Genomic DNA, 23748 nt, shown 5'->3' with positions numbered 1-23748 from the left:
GAACACAGCTATCCTACAGGATCGACTTGGTGTTTATGTAGGCCAGACTGCTGAATTATATGGAGATAAGATGGGGTTCACCACCCATGCATCCCTTACATCTTTAAGGCTGGTATTAATTTTTGCCATTCCTCCCAGGATCTGATACTGATTTTTTATTTATTATTTTGGCTAGAGTGGGGTATGTTGCAGAAATTTCTATATAACCTACGCCACTAGGATAGCTCTTACCCCACAGTTCAAGGAAACAACATGGGTGTTCTGTCAGCTATAAAGTGGGTTCCAATTATACAGCAGAAGATGAGTGAAATGACCACTGGCTGGGTATGTGAACGGGCCCTGGGCCAGGACTCCATTTATTATCTGACTCCCTTAAGCCCCAGGGGCCATGATGATGCTTTGGGTTCCCAGGTATCAATGACAACTTGAGCCTTGTGTCCAACAGTCTTCAAAATACTGGGTATTCCTCTTTCACCAACATATGGCTACCCTAGTAAATGACTGTAGTTCCTCTGGGGAATGATTGGGGGGAAGTCGTGACTGATATGACTTGTATGGTGTTGCAGGGTCATTCTTTCTGTTAACCTGGCCTCTCACTCAGTCAGTAGATTCTGGGTCTGAAAACAGGCTCATGCTTGGGAACTAGGCAAGAAGTTGTGATTTTTTAAAATATTGGGTCAATGGCACTAGCCTTTTCATTTTTTCATTATCTATCTTTGATTTCTTTTGATTGTACAGATTGAGTAATACATTTGTTTTACTTGACATAATTCACAGGTTTATAGATTGAGCAATACTTTTTTTGCTGTCCATCTACTTTCCCCTAGGGAATCCATATTCTATTAATCTTCTCCATAGCTCTCTCCAGATGATCCTCCTCTCCTCACCACTGCCACCCTGACCTCACTGCTCATTATAATAATCGCACTCACCTTATTTCTGAAGGCTAAGTGCATGCCCTCTATTATTACAAGACCTTTCATCCCCATTACTGTCAGGCAGCTCAGTTCTGCAACAGCATGTTTTGCCATCAGCTCTGGAGTACAGAGCAACCACTGAGTTTCCAATGACACCAGTGCCATCACTGGCACTCTTTATTGTTTTGGTAAATGAAATGTCTTACAAGCATTTCTGTGGGACACAGTCAACTGATAGGTTTTCTGGCCACACATAGACCATCCACTCTGGCATGCCCTCTTCTCAAAATAATCCATTATATTGGAAGTCAGGAAAACAGCTATATTTGGGGAAGAGAGAAAGATAGTAACTGGGAGAGAGAATAGGGGTTTTCTGGAGTGCTGGTCATGTTCTATTTCTTGACCTGGATTGCAAAAATCCAATAAGCTATATAATTATTTGTGTACCTCATTCTATGTCTGTTAGACTTCAATTAAAAACAAAAGTTGTTTTTTTTTTTTTAAGAGACCTATGATAAATGGAAAACTAATGCCAAGAGGAAGACTTTGTAGGTTAGAACCAAGAGAAAGCGTGTTCTCCCCGGGTTGTTCACGTCGATACCTCTTTACTGCACAGTATGATCAGTCACTCAATAAAGAACACACTCTGTTCATTCAAAGAATTTTTTTTTTTAATTCAAGGGAGCAAACAAGATGGCCTTCCTTGAAACACTCCTCCCTTTGCTTCCATGAAACTGTACCCACCTAGTTCTACTCCTACCTTCCTGACCGGCCCTTCTGTCTCCATTTCTTCCTCTTCCCTTTAAATACAGATGAGAAATACTGAGTGGAGAAGAAACCTCAACTCAACCACTCAACATGACACCCTGAGCAAATTATATCCGTGTGAGGAATCACGTCTTAAATAAGGAGTCCAGATAGTGATACTCACTTTACTTCCTAACAGGGTTACGGATAGATTCAAGGGAGAAAGTGGGCATGAACCATTTTGAAAACTGCAGCATAGGAATGAAAGACATTCCTCCAATATTCTGTCCTCAGCAGTAGCCTTTTCTTTTCTGTAATATCTTCCTCCTGGGACAGTTTCACCTACTCTCATGGCTTTAACTATCATCTGTTTGATTATTATTTAAGGAGATAAAAAGATTAAAGCTATAATATAGGCAGAGCAAAACATGAATATAATATATAATTATATTTGGCCTCAGTGTCAGTCTTCCTGGACTTTGGGAACAAGGCTGGTAGCTTATTTTCCCACATGGAAAAAACTGCCTTTTACCTTTTGCTGTTAATGTCCTTCTGGTGTCATTTCTTTTCTCTATCACATGATCGGGGCATTCTTCTTTTTTCATACTCTTGGTTTTTCACACTCTCTCTGACTACTTCCTTTCCACTTCTACCCTAGGACAGCAGTTCTCAGAGTTTAGCATATAAGAATTTACAGAGGAAAATATTATGCTTAGTGAAAGATGCCACAAAGGACTGCATGGTGTATGATTCCAGTTTCTATGAAATGTCTAGAATAGGCAAATCTGTAGAGACAGAAAGCAGATTAGGTGTTGCCTGGGGATGGGGGTGGTGGTATGGGGGAATGAGGAATACTGACAGCAGGAATGAGATTGCTTTTTGTGGTGATGTTTGCACAACTCTCTGAAATACTAAAAACCACTAAACTACACATTTTAAACAGGCAACTTACATCTCACAGTTGTTAAGGGGGAAAAAAAAAGAATCACAGGAAGGGCTTTTTACACAGATTCCTGGGCCTCACTCCAAGAGTTTCTGATTCAGAAAGTAGTAGATCTCTATTCAGAGATTCTGATTTAGCAGAAACTTGCGTTTCCAACAAGTTCCTAAGTGATGCTGATGCTGCTGGTCCAGGACCACACTGTGAGGACCACCACACTGGAGTAGCACTGTCCAATAGAAAGGTAACACAAGCCACATGTAGAATTAAACATCTTTTCTAGGAGCCACATAAAAATATAAAAAGAAACAAGTAGGCCGAGCGTGGTAGCTCCTGCCTGTGATCCCAGCACTCTGAGAGGCCAGGGTGAGAGGATCACTTGAGGTCAAGAGTTTGTGACCAGCATAGGCAACATAGCAAGGCCTTATCTCTACATAAAATTTAAAAAAAAATTATCCAGAAGTGGTGGTGCACACCTGTAGCCCCAGCTACTTTGGAGACTGAGGTGGGAAGATCACTGGCGCCCAGGAGGTCAAGGCTGCAGTGAGCTATGATTGTGCCACTGTACTTCAGCTGGGAGGCCTGATGAGACCCTGTCTCTTAAAAGAAAAAAGTAAAATTAATTTAATATGCTTTAACAGAATCTATCAAAAATAGTTTTAATAGCTCAGGCACGGTGGCTTACACCTGTAATCCCAGCACTTTGGGAGGCCGAGGTGGGCGGATCACTGAGGTCAGGAGTTCAAGATCAGCCTGGCCAACATGGTGAAACTCCATCTCTACTAAAAATACAAACATTAGCTGGGTGTGCTGGTGCATTCCTGTAGTCCCAGTTACTCGGGAGGCTGAGGCAGGAGAATCATATGAGCCTGGGAGGTGGAGGTTGCAGTGAGCCAAGATCTCACCACTGCACTCAAGCCTGGGCAACAGAGCGAGACTCCGTCTCAAAAACAACAACAACAACAAAAATATATATATTTCAATGGATAGTCAATATGATATACTTATTAATGAGATATTTTATACTCTATTATTTATACAAAGTCTTTGAAATCTGGTGCATACAGCACTATACTTAGACCACATTTCAAGTGCTCAGTAGCCGCAGTTGGTGGCTAGTGGCTACTGTACTGTAATGTACTAGAGTATTCTCATATTTTCCTTTCTTGAAATGGGCTGGGGTTGGTTAAACCTCATCTGTATAATGGTGTAATCACCATAATATTCTATATCTCAAGGGATTGCTGAAGACGTGAAATTAGTTAATAGATGTAAAAATGCTTAGAATAGTTTCGGGCATGTAATAAACAGCATTATCTATTATTATTTCTCTAATAATAGTCATCAAATGAAAGAAAACAATATCTGGCTTGGTGAATTTTGAATAAAATTAAAAAGAAAGACATGTTAGCTATTTCAAGTTCTGACCTAAATCAATGAAATAAAATAATGATAGATTTTAACCTGTTTGTATCACATTGAATGCTTTTGGCTGCAAGAAACAGAAAAATCAATTCAATCAGATTTAATAATGAAACTAAAAGCTCATGTAATTGGGGTACAGAGGGAAAGTACATTTCAGTTTTGGTTGACACAGTTCAAACAATAATGTCATCAAAAGGTGTCAGGCTCTTTCTGTCTCCTTACTCTGAACTTCAGTATTGTTTTTTTCATCCTACAGCTGGTATTCCTCTTGGTTTAAGGATGCCTGTTAGTTACAATTAGGATAGATGCTTCTTGATTTTCATCTGGCAGGAGACACAGAGAGAGCGACTCTCCTCCAGCGACTGAACAAAATCCTTTTCTTCAGTATCATAGGGGCTAACTGGTAAGGCCAGGTGCAGTGGTTTACGGCTGTAGTATCAGCACTTTGCAAGGCCGAGGCAGGAGAACCCCTTGAGCCCAGGAGTTGGAGACCAGCCTGGGCAACATAGTGAGACCTCATCTCTACAAAAAAATTTAAAAATTAACTGGGCTTAGTGGTGTATGCCTGTGGTCCTAGCTACTTGGGAGGCTGCAATAGGAGGATTACTTGGGCCTAAGAGGTTAAGCCTGCAGTAAGCCATGATCACATCAATGCACTCCAGCCTGGGTGACATAGCAAGACCCTGTCTCAACAAGTAAAAATAAAAATAAAAATAAAAATAAAATAATAATAATAGGGGCTATCAGGGGTGCTGGTGATGTTCTATTTTTTGACCTGGGCTTGCTTTGTGAAAATCCAAGAAGCTGCATAATGATTATTTGTACACTTTACTGTATATATGTTAGACTTCAATTAAAAACAAAAGGTTGATAGAGTGCGGTGGCTCACGCCTGTAATCCTAGCACTTTGGGAGGCCGAGGCGGGTGGATCATTTGAGATCAAGAGTTCAAGATCAGCCTGGCCAACATGGTGAAACCCTCCCTGTCTCTACTAAAAATATAAAAATTAGCCAGGTGGTAGGGGTGCATGCCTGTAATCCCAGCTACTCGGGAGGCTGAGGCAGGAGAATCGCTTGAGCCTCGGAGGTGGAGGTTGATGTGAGCCGAGATCGTGCCACTGCACTCCAGTCTGGGTGACAGAGTGAGATCCTGTTTTAAGGAAACAATTATAAATGGGGGGAAAAATGAGTAACACTTTTGTTTTGTTTTGTTTTTTGAGACAGGGTCTCACTCTTGTCGTCCAGGCTGGAGTGCAGTGGCATAATCTCTGCTCACTGCAGCCTTGACTTCCCAAATTCAGGTGATCCTCCCACGTCAGCCTCCCCAGTATCTGGGAGTACAGGCACATGCCACCATATCTGGCTAATGTTTTGTCTTTTTAGTATAGGTGAGGTTTCACCATATTGCCCAGGCTGGTCTCAAACTCCTGGACTCAAGCGATCAGCCCACCTCAGCCTCCTGAAGAGCTAGGATAACAGGCGTGAGCCACAGCGCCCAGCCAAGAAGAACACTTTGGTTAGGAGCAAGATGAAGAGTGTTCTCTTCTTAGCAATATGTAATATTCTTTTGCTTTTTAAAAAACATATGCAAAAATATAATATACAGCTAATCTGTGTTGATATGTATATGCTAGTTAATTCATATCCCCTGTTGTATACTGTTTTTTGTAAATATTTATTTTGTAAATACCACTATTTATCCATTCTTCTGTTTCTAGATATTAAAGACTTTCTTTTTTTTTTTTTGAGACAGTCTCGTGCTGCCGGCCAGGCTGGAGTGCAGTGGCATGATCTTGCCTCACTGCAACCTCCTTCTCCCAGGCTCAAGCAATTCTCCTGCCTCAGCCTCCTGAGTAGCTGGGATTACAGGCATGTGCCACCATGCCCGGCTAATTTTTGTATTTTTAGTAGAGACGGAGTTTCACCATGTTGGCCAGGCTGGTCTCGAACTCCTGACCTCCGGTAATCCGCCTGCCTCAGCCTCCCAAAGTGTTGGGATTACAGGCATGAGCCACCGCACCCGGCCTTTCATATTTTTCTTATTAGAAGCAACACTACTATGAATATGCTTGTACATGTCTCCATGAATAGATATGGGAGAACTATTTTTTTTTTTCTTTTTTTTGAGAAAGAGTTTCACTCTTGTTGCCCAGGCTGGAGTGCAATGGTGTGATCTCGGCTCACCCTGCAACTTCTACCACCTGGGTTCTAGCAATTCTCTGGCCTCAGCCTCCCGAGTAGGTGGGATTACAGGCATGCACCACCACACCCAGCTAATTTTGTATTTTTAGTAGAGATGGGGTTTCTCCATGTTAGTCAGGCTGGTCTCGAACTGCCGACCTCAGGTGATCCGCCTGCCTCAGCCTCCCAAAGTGCTGGGATTACAGGCGTGAGCCACTGTGCCCAGCTGGGAGAACTATATCTAGGGTTACATCTAGGAGTTACACCTAGGAGTGAAATTTCTGGGTCCTGGCACATGCCATCTTCAACTTCATTAGATATGTCAAATTATTCTCCAAAGTGATTTACCTGTTAAGATTAGGTTTAGTTGCAAGTGACACTATGCCCAAAATAACAGCGGGTTTAAAAATAGCAAAACATTTCTCACTTATATAAAATAAATCCAGAGCTAGGCAGTGCAAGGGTGGAGTGGTGGCTTCACAAAATCATCAGGGATACAGGAGACTTCCGTCTTGCTGCTCCACCATTTTTAGCATGTGGCCTTCATCTTGTAGTGCAATATGGATGTTCAAACTTCACTCATCACATACACATTCCAGCCAGCAAGAAGGCAGAAGAGGAGAAGAAAGACTTCCAAGTATATACTGTTGGCCAGTACTTAGTCACCTGATCACACCTAGCTGCAAGAGAGACAGGGATGTGTCATCTTTATTCTGGGTGGTTAAATGCTCTACAAAAAATAGTGGATTCTATTACTAAGGAAGAAAGGGAGAACTGATATTGGAAGTAAATGAGCAGTCTCTGAAACACTGATTATACTATCGTACTATACATGTCTACTAGCAGTGTTGAAGAGTTAAGTTGCTCCACAAACTTAACAACAGGAGGGATCAAACTTTACTTTTTGCAATCTGATTGGTATGAAATGGTTTCTCACTTCTTCATTTAATACATTTTTATTTAGGTTCTACTATTTGCCAGTTACTGCTAAAGGTGCTGGGGAAACAGCAGTGAGCAAATCAAAGTGCTAAATTCACAGAGCTTACATTCTAGTGGAGAAGCCAATAAATAAACAAGTATACATGTATGTGTGTAGATATAAGTTGCTGTTGATAGTTGCTGCTATGGAGAAAGGTGGAATACAGGTAAAGTTGCTATTTTATACAGGTTGGTCGGAAAAGACCTCATTGACAAAAGACATTGACGCTGAAACCTGAAGTGAGGTAGTGAGCCATGGGAATGAATATGCTAGGGGAGGGCACTCTGTCTCTACTAAAAATACAAAAAAAAAAAAAAAAAAAAAATCAGCTGGTGTGGTGGCACAGGGAGAGCAGCAGGAAGAGCAAAGAGGCCAAAGCAATTACAGTGGAGTGAGTGAGAAAGAGAGTGGTAGGATCTGATGATGTTAGCAGATGTGACCTGGGCAGAGACCTGACATGTTTCTGTGGTCAGGCTTGTGCTCTTGCACTGCTGCCGTCACCATGAGAAAACCATGCTCCAGTGAGCCACTGCCCTTCCCACCTGGACTCCAGAGTGTTCCACAGTTGAAGCACAGGGATCTTAGCTGATCAGCATGAGCAAGAAATAAATGCTTATCGCTGTATACCACTGAGATTGTGTGTGTTCGTTATGCAGCATTTTTGTAGCCATAACTAACTGGTACACTTCTATATCCACCTCCATCCCCAGTTTCTCAGTTTCCCTTCTTCTTTTTTTTTTTTTTTTTGAGACAAAGTCTCGCTCTGTCACCCAGGCTGGAGTGCGGTGGCGCGATCTTGGCTCACTGCAACCTCCGCCTCCTGGGTTCAAGCAATTCTCCTGCCTCAGCCTCCTGAGTAGCTGGGATTACAGGAATGAACCACCACGCTTGGCTAATTTTTTGTATTTTTAGTAGAGACGGGGTTTCACCATGTTGTCCAGGCTGGTCTTGAACTCCTGAGCTCAGGTGATCCGCCCGCCTCGGCCTCCCAAAGTGCTGGGATTACAGGCATGAGCCACTGTGTCCGACCTCCCTTCTTTTTTCTAAGTGGAATGATTAATTCACTTATTTACATTTTTTTTTTTAATCTCAAAAGTACTTTTTTTTGAAATGGAGTCTCCCTCTGTTGCCCAGGCTGGAGTGCAGTGGCACGATCTTGGCTGACTGCAACCTCTGCCTCCTGGGTTCAAATGATTCTCGTGCCTCAGCCTCCCAAATAGTTGGGATACAGGCATGTGCCACCACGCCGGCTGATTTTTTTTTTTTTTTTTTGTATTTTTAGTAGAGACAGGGTTTCACCGTGTTGGCCAGGCTGGTCTCGAACTCCTGACCTCAGGTGATCCACCAGCCTCGGCCTCCCAAAGTGCTGGGATTACAGGTGTGAGCCACCATGCTTGGTCTCAAAAGTTAATTTATTATTTTTTTCCTCTGAGAATTGTTTTGGTTATACAAGACAGCTTTTGATATATAAAGTGCCCATTGCTATTCTTCTGTAATTAAAAAAAATAGGACCAGAAAAGATAACTATTGGGTGTTGGGCTTAATACCTGGGTGATGAAATAATCTGTACAACAAACACCTGTGAGACAAGTTTACCCATGGAACAAACCTGCACATGCACCCCAAACCTAAAAGTTAAAAGAAAATAATTGCAGTTTATATTTCCTCTATCTCAAGATAATTTTTATTTTGCAATCTTTTAATATTAGTTCTAATTTCATTGTGGCTAGAGAACATACACTGTATCGTTTCTTCTTTTTGAAGTTTACCATTTTAAAATTTTCTTTGTGAACAAGCGTATGATTGATTTTTGTGAATGTTCCTTGGACAAGAATAGTTGTATTTTCTATTATAAGATACTAAGTTCTATTCAAAACTATTATATCAAGCTCGTTGAGGGTTTAATTAAAATCCTCCATAGCCTTGTTATTATTATTAGTCATTTGGTACATCAAAGTTTAGAAACACGTATTAAGCCTTCTAATAAAATTATAGTTTTATGAAAATCTCCTTGTATTTTTTAAAAGGTTTTGCCTTATGTAGTTTGCTACTAAACTGCTTGATGTATAGAGATTTATAACAACTATATATATATTTTTTTGAGTCGGAGTTTCACTCTTGTTGCTCAGGCTGGAGTGCAATAGCGTGATCTTGGCTCACTGAAACCTCCACCTCCTGGGTTCAAGCGATTCTCTGGCCTGAGCCTCCCAAGTAGCTGGGATTACAGGCGCGTGCCACCACGCCTGGCTAATTTTTGTATTTTTAGTAGAGACAGGGTTTCTCCATGTTGGCCAGGCTGGTCTCCAACTCCTGACCTCAGGTGATCTGCCCACCTTGGCCTTCCAAAGTGCTGGGATTACAGGCATGAACCACCATGGCTGGCCCAATTATATCTTCTTCATTTGGCTTTTTATCATTATAAAACAGTATTTTGGAACATACATTTCTCCTTTATTTTTCATTCTAATCCATCATTGCCTGATGTATCTCAATGGCCTACTCTGAACAGATGGTGACAGAATCCACATAATATCAGTTAGTATGGGCTGGGTTATGCTACAGTAACAATGATCCCCGAAATCAGTGGCTTACAACAACAAAGATTTATTTCTCCTCACACTACACAGGCCTCTGAGGGTCTCAGCTAAAATCAATGGCAGTTTTTTTCTGGAACACTGTTGGTCATCTTGGCAGAGGAACAGAGAGCATTAAAACTTCAGCTAGAACTAATACACATTAGTTTCATTTACATTTTGCTGGTCAAAATTAGTGTTCACATGATCTTGCTTCACTAGAGCAAGAGACGAAATCCTTTTACAAGGTGAGTCACTGAATATTTATGAGTTATACAGTTTAGATACACACACTGATGTGTGCAGACATTAGAAAAATCATAGTCATATATAGGGGCATTCAATAGCTTGAAGAAAGTAAACCTAGACCAAAACAAAACAAAACAAAACAAAACCACCAAAATCCAGAATAGCTGACTCCTGCTATCAGTGGAATTAAATGGCTTCTCCTGGAGCTACTTTTCTCCTTCTACACCAGGGTCTACTGCCCGGGGCCCTTCAGGTAGCACTGGACTGAACATTCTTCTCCCCAGATTAGACAGAAGCAGGACTCTTCTGAGACTGCTGGCTCTTTGATCCTTCTCTGACATAGCACTGTCAGCTTACAGATGTGTCCCTTTGCCTATATCATAATATTTTACATCATCCTCTCAAGAACCCAAAGCTTCAGGCTGGGCATGGTGGCTCATGCCTATCATCTCAGCACTTTGGGAGGCAGAGGCAGGAGGATTGCTTGAGCCCAGGAGTTCCAGACCAGCTTGGGCAACAGAACGAGACTTCATCTCTACAAATAATAATTTAAAAGAAATTAGCTGGGCACAGTGGTGCATGCCTGCAGCCCCAGCTACTCGGGAGGCTGAGGCAGGAGGATTGCTTGAGCCCAGAGGGTTGAGGTTGCAGTGAGCTGTGATTGCACTACTGCACTCTGACCTGGGTGACACAGCAAGACCCTGTCTCAAAACAAAACCCAAAACCTTAGATTAAGATCCCTTTCAGGATCAAGCCTTTGTCTTAAAGAGAGAGGTAGTCAACGGTGTTTGTCTACAAAACACTCTAACTCAACTTTCAGTTCTTCGTCATTTCATGCTGGCTTCTTTCTCTCAGTCAAGAATTTCTCTAAAACTCATCCTAGTCCTACACATCTCTGCCATTCACCACCACTATGTGTGTCTGGAAGTCTCATCTGTCTTGCAGCACGATCACCATTATTTCCTTTACCATCACGTGGTAATCATAGGTGCTGCTCACCCTTATCTGGTTCTGTTTCTCTTTTGAACACACGGTAGGACTGCACTTTCTGGCTTCCTTAGGGTTGGTTCTGTGTTGAGTTTTGACATGAATTGTGAGAAGTGATGTCTGTCTTTTCTGGACTCTTGGTAGTGTGAGATCCTCTAGAGTTCTCTCTTTCCCTTTTGGAAAAATACATTGATGTTTTTGGGGTTTTTACTGTTGCATAACCTAGCCTATCCTGACTGAAACACATCCTTTTAAAGTATTCAAAATGTACATGACAAATTAAAGACAGCTATAACCTTTGATATGTCTTTAGACACCTAAAGAGTACAAAATGCTCTACAACACTTGAGGTACAAATGTATTCACCGCACTCTTATCTGGCTAAGTCAAAATTAGATTGGCTCAAGCACCAGATGCCATTTAAGTAGGAAGTTCAGAATCATTCTATTAGGCGATTGCCACTTACCCTGCATGATTTTTCTGTGTAGTCCACACACCTTCCGCATCAGAATCACCTGGGGTATTTGTTAAAAACACAGGCTCTCCTGCTACCCCTTAAATGAGAATATCTGGCAGCAGGAATCAACATGCCCCTCAAGTCATTCTTATGCATACTTCACACACGATCTTTCTGTCTGAAATTGCCTTGCCCTACTTTGCATGTCTGAGTCTTATATGAGTTTTAGACCAACACAATCCAAAAGTACTTTCTGCAATAATAGAAATGTTGTATACATGCACTGTCCAATACAGTAGCTATTGACAATTTTTTTTCTTTTTTTTTTTTTTGAGATGGGGTCTCCCTCTGTTGGTTGGGCTGGAGTGCGATGGTGAGATCTTGGCTCACTGCAGCCTCAAATTCCTGGGCTCAAGCGATTCTCCTGCCTCAGCCTTCTAAGTAGCATGGACTAGAGGCACACACTACCGTGCCCCGCTATTATTTATTTATTTATTTATTTATGTTTGCAGACATGGGGTTTCACTATTTTGCCGGGCTTGTCTCGAACTCCTGGGCTCAAGCAATTCTACGGCCTCGGCTTCTCAAAGTGCTGGGATTACAGGTGTGAGCCACAGTGCCCGCCCACTACTGGCTTCTTGAAATATGGCTAGTATGACCGAGAAACTGGATTTTTAATTTAAATTGAAATGGCCACATGTGATTAGAGGCTACCATACTGGACAGTGCAGTTCTAGACTGTTAGCTCCTTTAGATCAGAAACGATATCCTCCATCTCTGTATCCCCTCTGTGCCTGGCACAAAGTAGCCAAGTAAATGAAAATTGAAGTAGAAAATAGCCTAGGCTATTTTTTTTGTTTTTGGCTCAGGGTATATTAAGCAATGAAAAAATACAAAATATGACTACAAAGATTATAGTATATTTGAAATGTTTACCTTACATTTACAAAGCAACTTTACTGTCCAGTTCTCAAGGTAAGTACAGTATTAAAATATTAAATCATAGACACATTGGTGTTGACGACAATGCCTAAGAATAGTCATAGCACTCAGTTACCTTTCTGCCTTCAGCTTAGCAAATATAAAAGATGTATTAAGACAACAATGAATCCTGCTTAGAATCTTCCATGTACCTTCAGTTAAAGAAAGTATGTGGAAATAGATACACTAGTGAATAGTACCAGATCATTAATATTTGAAATCAAAAAGAGTTTAAAACAAGGAGTAGGATTTAGATTAGATATACAGAGAGCTAATCCTTCAAATTCTGGCCTACTAGAAGAGAATACTGAGCAAGATTGTGAGAAAATGATTTGATGGGAGAACCTGGGACTTGAAGCTTCCCACTTATGCTTGTCAACCATTACTTCACCTATCCATCTCCCTCAGGAAAAAAAAAAAAGCAAAGTTAAGAGAATGACATGCTGCAGAGCTGCAATAACATTAAAAGACAATTCATCGTTTTAGCTCTATTTATCTTATGTAAAATGCTAGAGAACTCATAAACAAGATATACTCTTAGCAGAGAAGGGTGTATAAGTTTTTGTTTTTTTTTTTTGAGAAGAGTCTCGCTGTGTCACCCAGGCTGGAATGCAGTGGCACAATCTCAGCTCACTGCATCCTCTGCTTCCCAGGCTCAAGCAATTCTCATGCCTCAGCCTCCCAAGTAGCTGGGATTACAGGTACACACCACCATGCCTGTCTCATTTTTGTATTTTTAGTAGAGACGGGGTTTCACCATGTTGGCCAGGCTGGTCTCAAACTCCTGGCCTCAAGTTGATCTGCCTGCCTTGGCCTCCCAAAGTCCTGGGATTACAGGTATGAGTCACTGTGCCTGGCCAGGTGTATAAGTTTTAACTTTTACCTGAAGTGAGGGAAAGGGACTAGGAATAAGATAGTCATCATAAGTATATTTACCATTCATTTTCCTAGTTTTTTCACAAACAACTTGAAGTGGCTAGTGAAATTACAAACAGAATGTAGAAAATTATAGATAAACCGGCTGGGTGCAGTGGCTCACGCTTATAATCCCAGCACTTTGGGATGCCGAGGTGGGTGGATCATGAGGTCAGGAGTTCAAGACCAGTCTGGCCAACATAGTGAAACCCCGTCTCTACTAAAAATACAAAAAATTAGCCAGGTGTGGTGGTATGCACCTGTAATCCCAGCTACTTGGGAGGCTGAGGCAGGAGAACTGCGTGAACCCAGCAGGCGGAGGTTGCAGTGAGCTGAGATTCGCCATTGCACTCCAGCCAGCCCAGGCAATAGAGTGAGATTCCGTCGCAAAAGGAAATTATAGATAAACCAGAGGAGAAAACCCAAACTTAAGTACAAGGTTCAGTACCAGTAGAAAACAAATTAGAATGCAGATATACAGACCACAGGTTTCTACTCAGGCACTAAAATGGAGCCACACTTTGACTCAGAGCTTCATGGCAGCTAAGGTGAAAAGGAACACATATCCAGTTATGCAATTCACTTGCTGTAAGCAAGACACATCAGTTATTCAAGAGCAGCCAAGCTCTTCATGATACCTGGCTCTGAAAGAAAATTCTCATGTGATCAAGTGCACAGTAACAATCCTATAGTAAAAGCTATTGGAGCTTAGAAGATGATACCCCAGTATATGGCACTTTGAAGTACTAAAGAAGCAGCTTCAAAATCTGACACCTCTTCACCCACATCCCAACTCCAATCTTATCTCTCCTAAAGCTCAGGATGAGGCTCTTCTCTTTAGTTCCCTTATATACCTATAAATTGGACCCATCAAAGAGGAACACAATTGCCTTTGATCCCCTCCCTGAAATTTCATTAACTAGAGATTAAACCTCACATCAGAGGAAGAGACTGAAAATTAAACACCACATGTAGAGCCCAAACTTTGTCCCAAACTATCATCCACTTTCCCTTCCCACTCAATTCCCAAAGAGAATCATTTACTAACCATTGCCTGAGCATTGGAGCCATTTATTCCTCCTAAAAATAACTTACTGTCCCTTAAAATTACCACATCTCCCCCATCTCTCCTTCTCTTATTAAGGGTATATAAGCATCTGGACCTCGTTGTGTTACTGGATAATCATTCTCCTGTGATTCCCCTGTGCTTATGCACGTTAATAAATTTGCATACCCTTTTCTCCTAATCTACATATTGTCAGTTCATTTTCAGCACAGCTTCAGAGGGCAGAGGGGAAGCTTTGCCTATTTGCCCACACAATGCACTGGTGGGCTCTGTGGAGTTGTCTCTTCCAGAATTGCTTAACATATGCAGAATACACAATACTCAAAATACAAGCCATGAAAACACTCTTGGTGGTGGATGAGGAAAGTTTCTGTGTGTGTGCTCAGGACAATATGGTCAGGTATGCAGTGTCCTGATGGACCAGCTAATATTGTGTGGCTGACTAAAGGCAGATACATACTGTTTAGAATTCAGTAATCTAAAAAGCAGATGGTAGAGGGCTGACAGCCTTTTGTGAAGAGTGAGTCACCCCATTAAGATTCTCACCTAAATAGGAACATTCCTCTCCATATGGTAGTGAATAGAGAGAGCCCCTGCAGGCAATCTAGGATTTCCTTAAAAAAACAACACTTCAAAAATAAAAAATATAAGTGTTCAAGACCATCAAGTTCCATCCAATAGAGCAAGAGGTCTGCGAACTCACAGACAAGTCATGTTTTTCTTTTCTTTAAAAAAAATTCCCATTAGTTACCAATATTTAGAGGTCAACAGATTTCAAATCTGGCAACTTTGGATGCTTATACCACATAGCAACAATCTGCTGGGCTGAGTATAGAGTACTTACCCACCTGCCTAGGCCATTTAGGCATTAGAATGCTCTGTTGGAGAATGATCAAAATTTGGATTGAAATTTTTCAAAGAAGAAATGATCAGTTGCTCACTCTGACGGTAGGAAAATCTAATTAATGCTCCCATGAAATATATGGCTTTTAGCAAAGTGGCTGGCCAGTAAATCTACCTGGAAGAATTACTTGCAAAACATACCCTTAAGTAAATAAATTAACGTGGTATTTAGTTACTGGATCTAAGCCAATTAAATTTGAGGACATGTGCCCTAAAAAATTATTTTAGTTTTGGAACAGGTGATCTTGATCCATTCCTTCTGATAAACGGTGAGCAACAAAATCAGCCATAAAGTTTATTATAATAAAATATCATCAGCATATAGGAAGATAATGGGTTTTTTGATTTCTAAAGCGAGGGAGCATGTGTCCAAATAACCTAAAAGTGGTTTCAAATTACTTAAACATAAGTTAAAAACAAGAAGGGCTACAACTATTTTATGCTACTTAAAATACTTTTTGATCCGTCTGAACAATTCTATTGATCTGGACTTTCCAGGTCATACAGAAGTCTTGGTTTTATATGAACCTGGATTCTATATTTAACTCATGCAACTTAACCTGAAACCAGCTCTTATTCACAGAGTCAAAGCATGAGAAATCATTTGAAGCTTCAAACATTCTTTTAAGAACAAAGTTTATTTTTCTAATTATAAAAATTATCATTGTACATTGTCAACAATTTGGAAAATAAAGAAAATTTACATTATTTTTCTCTCAACTATTTATTTTTAAAAATTTCAAAGCAACAGAATACAGATATGCAGGCCAATTCACCCACTTACAAACGCTGAGCCAACAAATTTACTCAGAGCTTCTTGGCAAAGTGAAAAGTGAAAAACAGGCAGTTATATAATTCACATTGCCTATAAAGAGAAAACACATCAGTTACTCAAGGGTAGCCAAATATTTCATGACTTGTGGCTCAGAGAGAAAATTCTCTTGTGTTCATATGAGGAACACAGAGTGATATCACACACAACAACCTGTCAACTATGCCTTCTAGAATTCCTCAGTATAAGGGAAAGGGTACATAGTATGAAGCCTGGGGGGTTAAAAGCATGGATTCGAATCCTAGCTTTATCATTTATTAATTGTACCTTGAGTAATTACTTAACTTTCTATGCCTTGGCTTCCTGTTTTATAAAATATTGTGAATAATATCACCTACTTCAAAGGGCAGTTATGAGGCTTAAATGAACTAATGCCTACAAAACACTTAAACATAGATAACATAGGTGCAAGTACTATGTATCTGGTACATGGTAAACATCCTTATTATTAAAGTCAACGCTAAAATGAATGTGTGTGCATATGCTAATAGTACAGAGAGAGGGCACTTAAACCAACTAAGGGCCTGAGGGAAGGTTTCCTGGAAAGAGGATGCTTGTGCTGGGTCCAAATCTTGGTCTACTATGACCTTGGCCAAATTATTTAAACTTTGTCCCTATCTGCTAAAACAGGTACTTTGTCAGTGATCTATACAATAAGCTAATGTTTACAAAATTAAGTAAGATAATACATGAGGATTAGACAAGCAAATGTATTAAAGCATGGCATTAGTGACAATAAATATTTCCTCTTGAATCTACTGGAAAAATATAAATTATTCTTGCATTTAACTTTTATTTGTGTCCATTTTAACAATTAACCAATTTTAGTTTAGAAACAGTTATATATAAATATTCATTTAGATCACAACAAAACTACCTAGAAGGAATGTTAGGTGACAACGCTGGTTTAGCACAATTCTCCTGTTCTCTTTTTACCTCCATGGAAATGCCTTAATATATTTGTGTCCATTTTTGAGGCATACTGTGTTTACCTAACAGTGTAGGTAAGTACAACACTCTTGACTTCCATTAGATAGAGCTAACTGCTTCCTTATCTATATCACTTTATATATCCCTCATTTCACTTCATACAGATTCTGTTATAGTATATTGTATTATACTTACAATATAGTTATATCTAGCTTTTAAACTTATTTTTTGAGACAGGGTCTTGCTCTGTTGCCCAGGCTGAAGTGCACTAGCACAGTCATAGCTCACTGTAATCTGGTAATAGCTCACTGTAACCTCAAACTCCTGGGCTCACCCAATCCTCTTGCCTCAGCCTCCCAAGTAGTTAGAACCGCAGGTGTGCACCACCACACCTGACTAATTTTTAGAAAATTTTTTTAGAGATGGGTGTCTGGCTATGTTGCCCAGGCTGGTCTCAAACTCCTGGCCTCAGGTGACCTTCCCATTTCGGCCTTCCAAAGCACTGGGATTACGGGGCATGAGCCACAACAATCAGGGCTATCTTATTATTTTTAATTTTTATTTATTTACTTACTAATTTTTTTTTTTTGAGATGGAGTTTTGCTCTTGTTGCCCAGGCTGGAGTCCAATGGCGAGATCTTGGCTCTATACAACCTCTGCCTCCCGGATTCAAGTGATTCTCCTGTCTCAGCCTCCTGAGTAGCTGGGATGACGGCATATGCCACCATGCCCGGCTAATTTTTATATTTTCAGTAGAGACGGGTTTTCATCATATTGGTCAGGCTGATCTCAAACTCTTGACCTCAGGTGATCTACCCGCCTCGGCCTCCCAAAGTGCTAGGATTACAGGCATAAGCCACCGCGCCTGGCCTTACTTTTTTTTCTTTTCTTTTTAAAGAACTATGACAGCTAGTTACATACTTAGTATTTCTCTCTCTCTCTCCAAATTGTGAGTTCCTTGAAAACTGTGTTATAGCCATAGTATCTAGGACAGAAGCTGGCATGAAATATACTGATTCTTAGTGGTTGGAAAATGGTCTGAGAAGGATTTGAAGTGTGCTGTTATGAACAAGTGAGTCTGATATGAAATTGGGGTGATTGAGCCCAGGGGGTTGAGGCTGCAGTGAGCCAAGATTATACCACTGCACTCCACACTGGGCAACAGAGCAAGATGCTGTCTCAAAAATAAAAAATAAAAATAAATAAAAGTATTGAATCAGATATGACAAAAAATAAAAAATAAAACTGGGGGGATTATCTAGGAATTAATGAGAAAATTATAGACTCAGCTTGATCTCATCCTTTGCCAGATGAGAAAACCAAAGCCTGGAGTAGCTGAGGGATTTGTTCAAAGTTATCTAGCTAGTTAATGGCCAGAATCAAGACTAGAATCTCAAAACTCCCATCAAACTAGTCTAGAGGCCAATCCACTATATTGATCCGCCTTTCAGATCTCAGTGATTTGGTATCTATCTCCACTATCCCACTGAAGTTTTGCTATTGTTGGTTACCAATCACTTTTCTGTTGCTAAATCCAGTGAATGCTTTCCAGTTCTTGATATACTTGGCCTTTTTGTGGTCTCTGACTCTGTTGACCCCTCTCCATCTTGCTTGCTTGGCTTCAGAGGCATTAGGCTCACCTAGTTCTCCTTTTCTCTCTCTGGCCATTCTTCCTCAGACTTCTTTTTGGGCTTCTGATCATCTGCACCTCCTTTTAAAGTTAGTGCTCTCCAGGGGCCCTATCCTTGCCTCTCCTTATTATGTCTTCTGTATTTTCTCCCTGATTGATCTCATCCATGCCTCGGGCTTAAATTACCAATTATTAATTTATTTCTTCCAAATCTATTTTAACTCAACCTCTTTCCTCATTCATAGACCTGTATAGTTTGAGTGTTTATTGGACATTTTTCTCTAGATGTGGAGGTTCCATCAGGTCACAGTCATATTGCTATAGTCTCTGAGGGGACCTACTGAATTGTACCCTTCTTTTCCAGGTAATGGAGAAAGCTGCAGGAAACCAACCATTATCTTTATTACTGACTGTATCAGTTTCCTATTGCTGTTGTAACAAGTTAGCACAAACTTGGTACCTTAAAACATGCAAGTTTCTTATCTTGCAGTTCTGGAAGTCAGAAGTCCTAAAATCAAGGTGTTGGCAGGGCTGTGTTCCTAGGGTGCTAGAGAAGAATCCATTTCCTTGCCTTCTCCAGCTTCTACAATTTGCTTGCGTTTCTTGGGTCCATCTTCAAAGCCAACAGTATAGCATCTTCAAATCTCTGTCTGACCTCTGCTTCCATCATCACATCTCCTTCTCTGACTCTGACCCTCCTGCCTCCAGCCCAGTCAGACAATCCAGGATAATCTCCCTAGATACATCATTTAATCATATCTGCAAAGTCCCTTTTGCCACATAATATAACATATTCATGGGTTCTGAGTATTAGGGTGTGGTCATCCTTTTTTTTTTGGTTGGGGGGGATCATTATTCTGTGTAACACAGCTGACAAAGCTGGTATTAAATATTATCTGTGGACAGACAGCTTCCTAATGTCAAACTCTGGAATTAAATAGATATACCCTCTTTGTAGCCCTGGACTAGGCACCCTTGTCCCTACCCACAGGCCCTGCTCCAGAAGAAACGGAAAAGAACACCAGGACAGTTCCCTGAAGACAGTTATCTTTTAAGAGAAAAAGAATGGGATAGATGCCACATGTCCAGTTTCTCCTATTTAAGTTCACCAATCAGGAAGTCACTCCTCTAGCGAAGAGTGAGTTGCAGACAGGTATATGAGAAACCAGGAGAGTATTACACTAATGGATATCATTCCATATGGAAGAAAGACATTGTGAATGGAGAGTAAATGTTTCCCTAACAAACATATCCATATTTGAACTCATCATCATACTCCACATATCTGGTCATCCTCCTAAGAAATGTCACCATCACTATCTATAATAGTAACTTAGACACTTGTGGATAATCAAGACTCATGTAGCTTGCCATCTTGCTAAATGTTACCACTGTCTACCTCAGCACTCATGCTAGAAATCTGGCCTACTCATTTATCTGCACTCAGTGCTGTGAATTCTACCACCTTAATGGCGCTAACATCTATCCCCTCCTCTATTCCCACTGCCAATGCCTTGTTTAATGTTCTTATCACTTGTCTGGAGTACTGCAATGGCCTAAAAATGGGTCTCCCTGCCCCAAGCCTTGCTTTTCCTGACCATTTTCACTTTCTACTTTTACTCATGAAGCTTCCTTTGCCCGGAATTAAGTCCTTCCCAATTTGTCTCCTCCAACAACTGCACGGGCGGTCCCCTAGCTTGCTCCAGCGTCGGGGATAACTGACTTTCCTACACCACCTACAGTCAGACCTGCACCCGGATTTCTAGGACTCTTATCTATCTAGATAGATAAATACATTTTTTTGAGACAGTGTCTTGCTCTCACCGCAGAGGCTGGAGTGCAGCGGCGCGATCACGGTTCACTGCAATCTTGAACTCCCCAGGTTCAAGCGATCCTCCCACCTCAGCCCCCCGAGCATTTGTGACTACAGGCGCGCGCCAACATGCCCATTTAGTTTTTGTCTTTTTTATAGAGACGGGGTTTCACTATGTTACCCAGGCTGGTGTCGAACTCCTGAGCTCAAGCGATCCGCCCACCTCGGCCTCCCAAAGTGCTGGGATTACAGGCTTGAGCCACCAAGTCAAATGGGCTTTATACTTACAAAGTACCTTTGCATACCTTATTTCATTTTCACCTCACAATTCTCCAGCGTAGGCTGGACCGGTATTATTATGCCCATTTACTGAGAGAGGAAACTGAGAGTCAAGGCTGGGCCAGTCACACCCTGCTGCGAAATTAACGAGCGTCACTTAGCAGCCTCGACATTAACCGCGCTCGCGCTCTCATCCCTTTCTGGTCCTACTCCTTGGAGAACCTTCCTGCACCTCCAAGAACTTGCCGATCGGGTCTGCGGCGGTCTGGACGAGGTCACTCCACAGGCGCCCAGGACCTTCCCATCCGTAGTGACGTGCGCCGGTGACGCCATACAGTGACGTGTGGTGACTCGACTTACCCGGAGCCAGGTGCCGGCAGGGCAGCCACACCCTGGGGCCCCCTGTTCTGGAGGGGCAGAGGGTCGGGCCGATGCGAAAAAGCTGCCTTAGGCGACTTTCTGGGCCTGCATCCCCGCACCCAGCAGCCCGCTGTCGATCGGTTGCTAAGTGACGCCAGCGCGCAGTGGCGCGTGCGCGGCCACGGCGGAGTGCGGGAAGCGGACGCGCGCCGCAGCAGCCGGGGCGGCGGCGAGGACGGCGGCCACGGCAGCGGCCAAGGGGGCGGTGGCGCAGAGGGGGGTGCGGAGCGGGCGGAAGAGGCGTCTGTTTCGCAGCCTGGTCTCAGAGGAACATCGCTGGGGTGAGTAGCCGGGTCCTTGCAGGGGAGGTGGGGCCTGGCCGCACCTGCTGCGCGGGCCCCGGGCGCGGGGACGCGCGCCCCCGCCGTATCCGCGCGCACCGCTCCCCCCGCCTCCGCCGCTTTTTCCGGGGGCGGGGGAGGAGCTGGGACGGGGCCTGACGAGGGTCATTTCTTGGGCCCGGGTGCTCTGGGAGAGCGGTAGCCGTCCCTTTCGCAGTCCACGAAGGTGTAGTGGGAAGTAGACGTCTCGGGGATTCGGGGTGGCTCTACCAGCCTCCCAAAGAGAGTAGTTCGAATCAGGGGCAGCCCAGGTTCCCTAGCAGTCTCGTATCCTGTCTGAGACGACGTTGCCTGGGACTGAGGAGGCGAAACCCGGGACCCCGGGGTGGGGGTTTGGAAAGTTTGGGACTGCTGGGGCGCTCATCTCCCCTGCCCTGGCCAGCCTCTGAGTAGGAGCTGGTTGTTATGGAGAGAGTTGTGAATCAGTGCCTGCGTGCGGCATCAGACACACCCACGACCTAGGTAGGGCGACCTGTCAGTATAGATCCGGGGCAGCCAACCTGTTGCCTAGAGTTTCTAACTTCACATGTATGTGCATGTGTTTCCTTGGCGTTTTAGTACATTATTGTTACAGATTTTGAGGTGCTGATAGGCATCCTCATTTCTTACTTCCTCATAGACTTAGTTATCTTGCTATATTTCCCAGAACCGTGTTGTGCTTTTGTCATTAGTAGATCCAAGGAAGTATGGAAGCATGTTTTGTTTGTTTTTCCTAAAGGCAGTACAGGCTGCTATTTTCTGGGCAGAAAATACGGATTCTGTTCACTGTGTAGGCTGGAAAGTGTTGATGATGGGAGAACCCAGCGTGTAAAGGTGTAGCTCATCCTCAGCCCTGTGCTGTCTTCTCAGTGTTCTGGACTCTATCATGGGTAGATGTGTAGGGGTTGTGGTTACCATACTTGGGAGCGAGGAGTATTGGAGACAGGGAAGAAGCCAGTCTTTTCTTTCTGTTGATTAAGGCAATGTGTAGAACCAGTGAAAAGATAGGCTGTACTGAAATCTAATGTTTTGTGTAAGAGGATAGAGGAAAATAAGTTCAAGGTTCTCATTTAGGTCTAAAATTCTATGATTCTGTTTCATAACTGAGAATCTGTAAAGTATGTTACCTCTTGGAACCAGTAATAACCTTGCTTTGTAACACTTATTAGATTACTCGGAATTCAAAGTGTCTTCCTCCCTCCACTGTAATAGCTTTTAGGACAGGAGTCATCTGTGTTTTCCTCCTTGCCCTATGTCTAACACATAGGAAAAATGTGCTTGCCACAGAGTAGGCATGCAATGGATATTTGTTATATAGCACACTATGCTCAAGTGGTGTATCTGTGTATAGAAAGCATTGAGTTCAGTCCATCAAGTACTTAATACATGTGCCTCCCTCTGCCCAGTATCATGATAGGTGTGGGAGGAGGATTATGGAGTGAAAAATGACATAGAAGACCTGTCTTTTTTTTTCCCTTTGAGAGCAGTAGTCTAGCTAGGAGATGTATAAAATAATTATAAAACCAAGTTAAGTAGCAGGTAACCAGTGCTGTTTGAGGACTATAAATGTGGTAGAAAATCAGAAAAGACAGGATGTGTAGGCTGAGTTAGGGAACTCTTTGAAAGAGGCAAGATTTGACTTGGTCTCTGAAAGAAGTTAAAATTTGTTAAGAAATAAACCAGGGGCTGAGAAAATAATAATGTGAATTTGGTTGTTGGAGGATATACCAAGACGACTTTTATGTCTGGTAACTGGACCGGAACGTCTCTTATAGGGGAATACTGGAGAGAGATGGCTTAGCAGGTTGGGAAGGCAAAGTGTTAAGGATTAAGGCGGGCTTATCAGCATCCCACTGTTAACAACATACAGCCTTCTTGTAAGGTGGGATAGAGGCTGTATTAATCAGAGTACAGTCTTTGACAAGAATAAGTGTTATCCTTACTTGAAAGTAAAGGATATTACGCTTGAACCAATATCAGGTTGTTAATATACTTTTGATTTCAATTACTAATTGGAATCGATGCCTCACTAATGTGCATGTATTTTAGGTAGTCAGTGGTGCATGTCTCATTATCTAAAATCTACCTGATGTACTTGGGCCATTGTATTGGAAATTTACTGAAATGATGTACCAGTAGTCATCCAGTCACACTCAGTGACATAGTTTTGCTTGGGATTATCTCTCTGAGGTTTGTCTTTACTGC

At 42.1% G+C, this 23748-nt stretch overlaps 1 protein-coding gene and 1 long non-coding RNA gene across 6 annotated transcripts in view; one reads left to right on the top strand and one right to left on the bottom strand.

Moving 5' to 3' along the window:
* Positions 1-4114: 4114 nt before the first annotated feature.
* Positions 4115-20968, bottom strand: LOC134730499 (uncharacterized). The gene is made up of 2 exons (XR_010112279.1): positions 20830-20968; positions 4115-6889 (listed from the first exon to the last, which is right to left on the bottom strand). It is a non-coding gene; the product is annotated as an uncharacterized LOC134730499 (long non-coding RNA).
* Positions 15947-23748, top strand: part of BTBD9 (BTB domain containing 9) — a 483830-nt gene continuing 476028 nt past the window's right edge. For 2 of the 5 annotated variants that reach the window (XM_034962027.3, XM_034962029.3), the window contains exon 1: positions 15947-21504. The gene's annotated coding sequence lies outside the window, so the exon portion shown is untranslated. Of the gene's footprint in view, positions 21505-21659; positions 22027-23748 lie in introns of those variants that run through there. The other 3 variants (XM_055113567.2, XM_008972284.5, XM_055113568.2) reach the window with 3 other exon arrangements.

Source organism: Pan paniscus, chromosome 5, assembly GCF_029289425.2.
Source record: "Pan paniscus chromosome 5, NHGRI_mPanPan1-v2.0_pri, whole genome shotgun sequence".
Classification (NCBI taxonomy): Eukaryota; Metazoa; Chordata; class Mammalia; order Primates; family Hominidae; genus Pan; species Pan paniscus.
The sequence above is the reverse complement of the archived record's forward strand: the minus strand, read 5'-3'. Positions and strand labels throughout refer to the sequence as shown.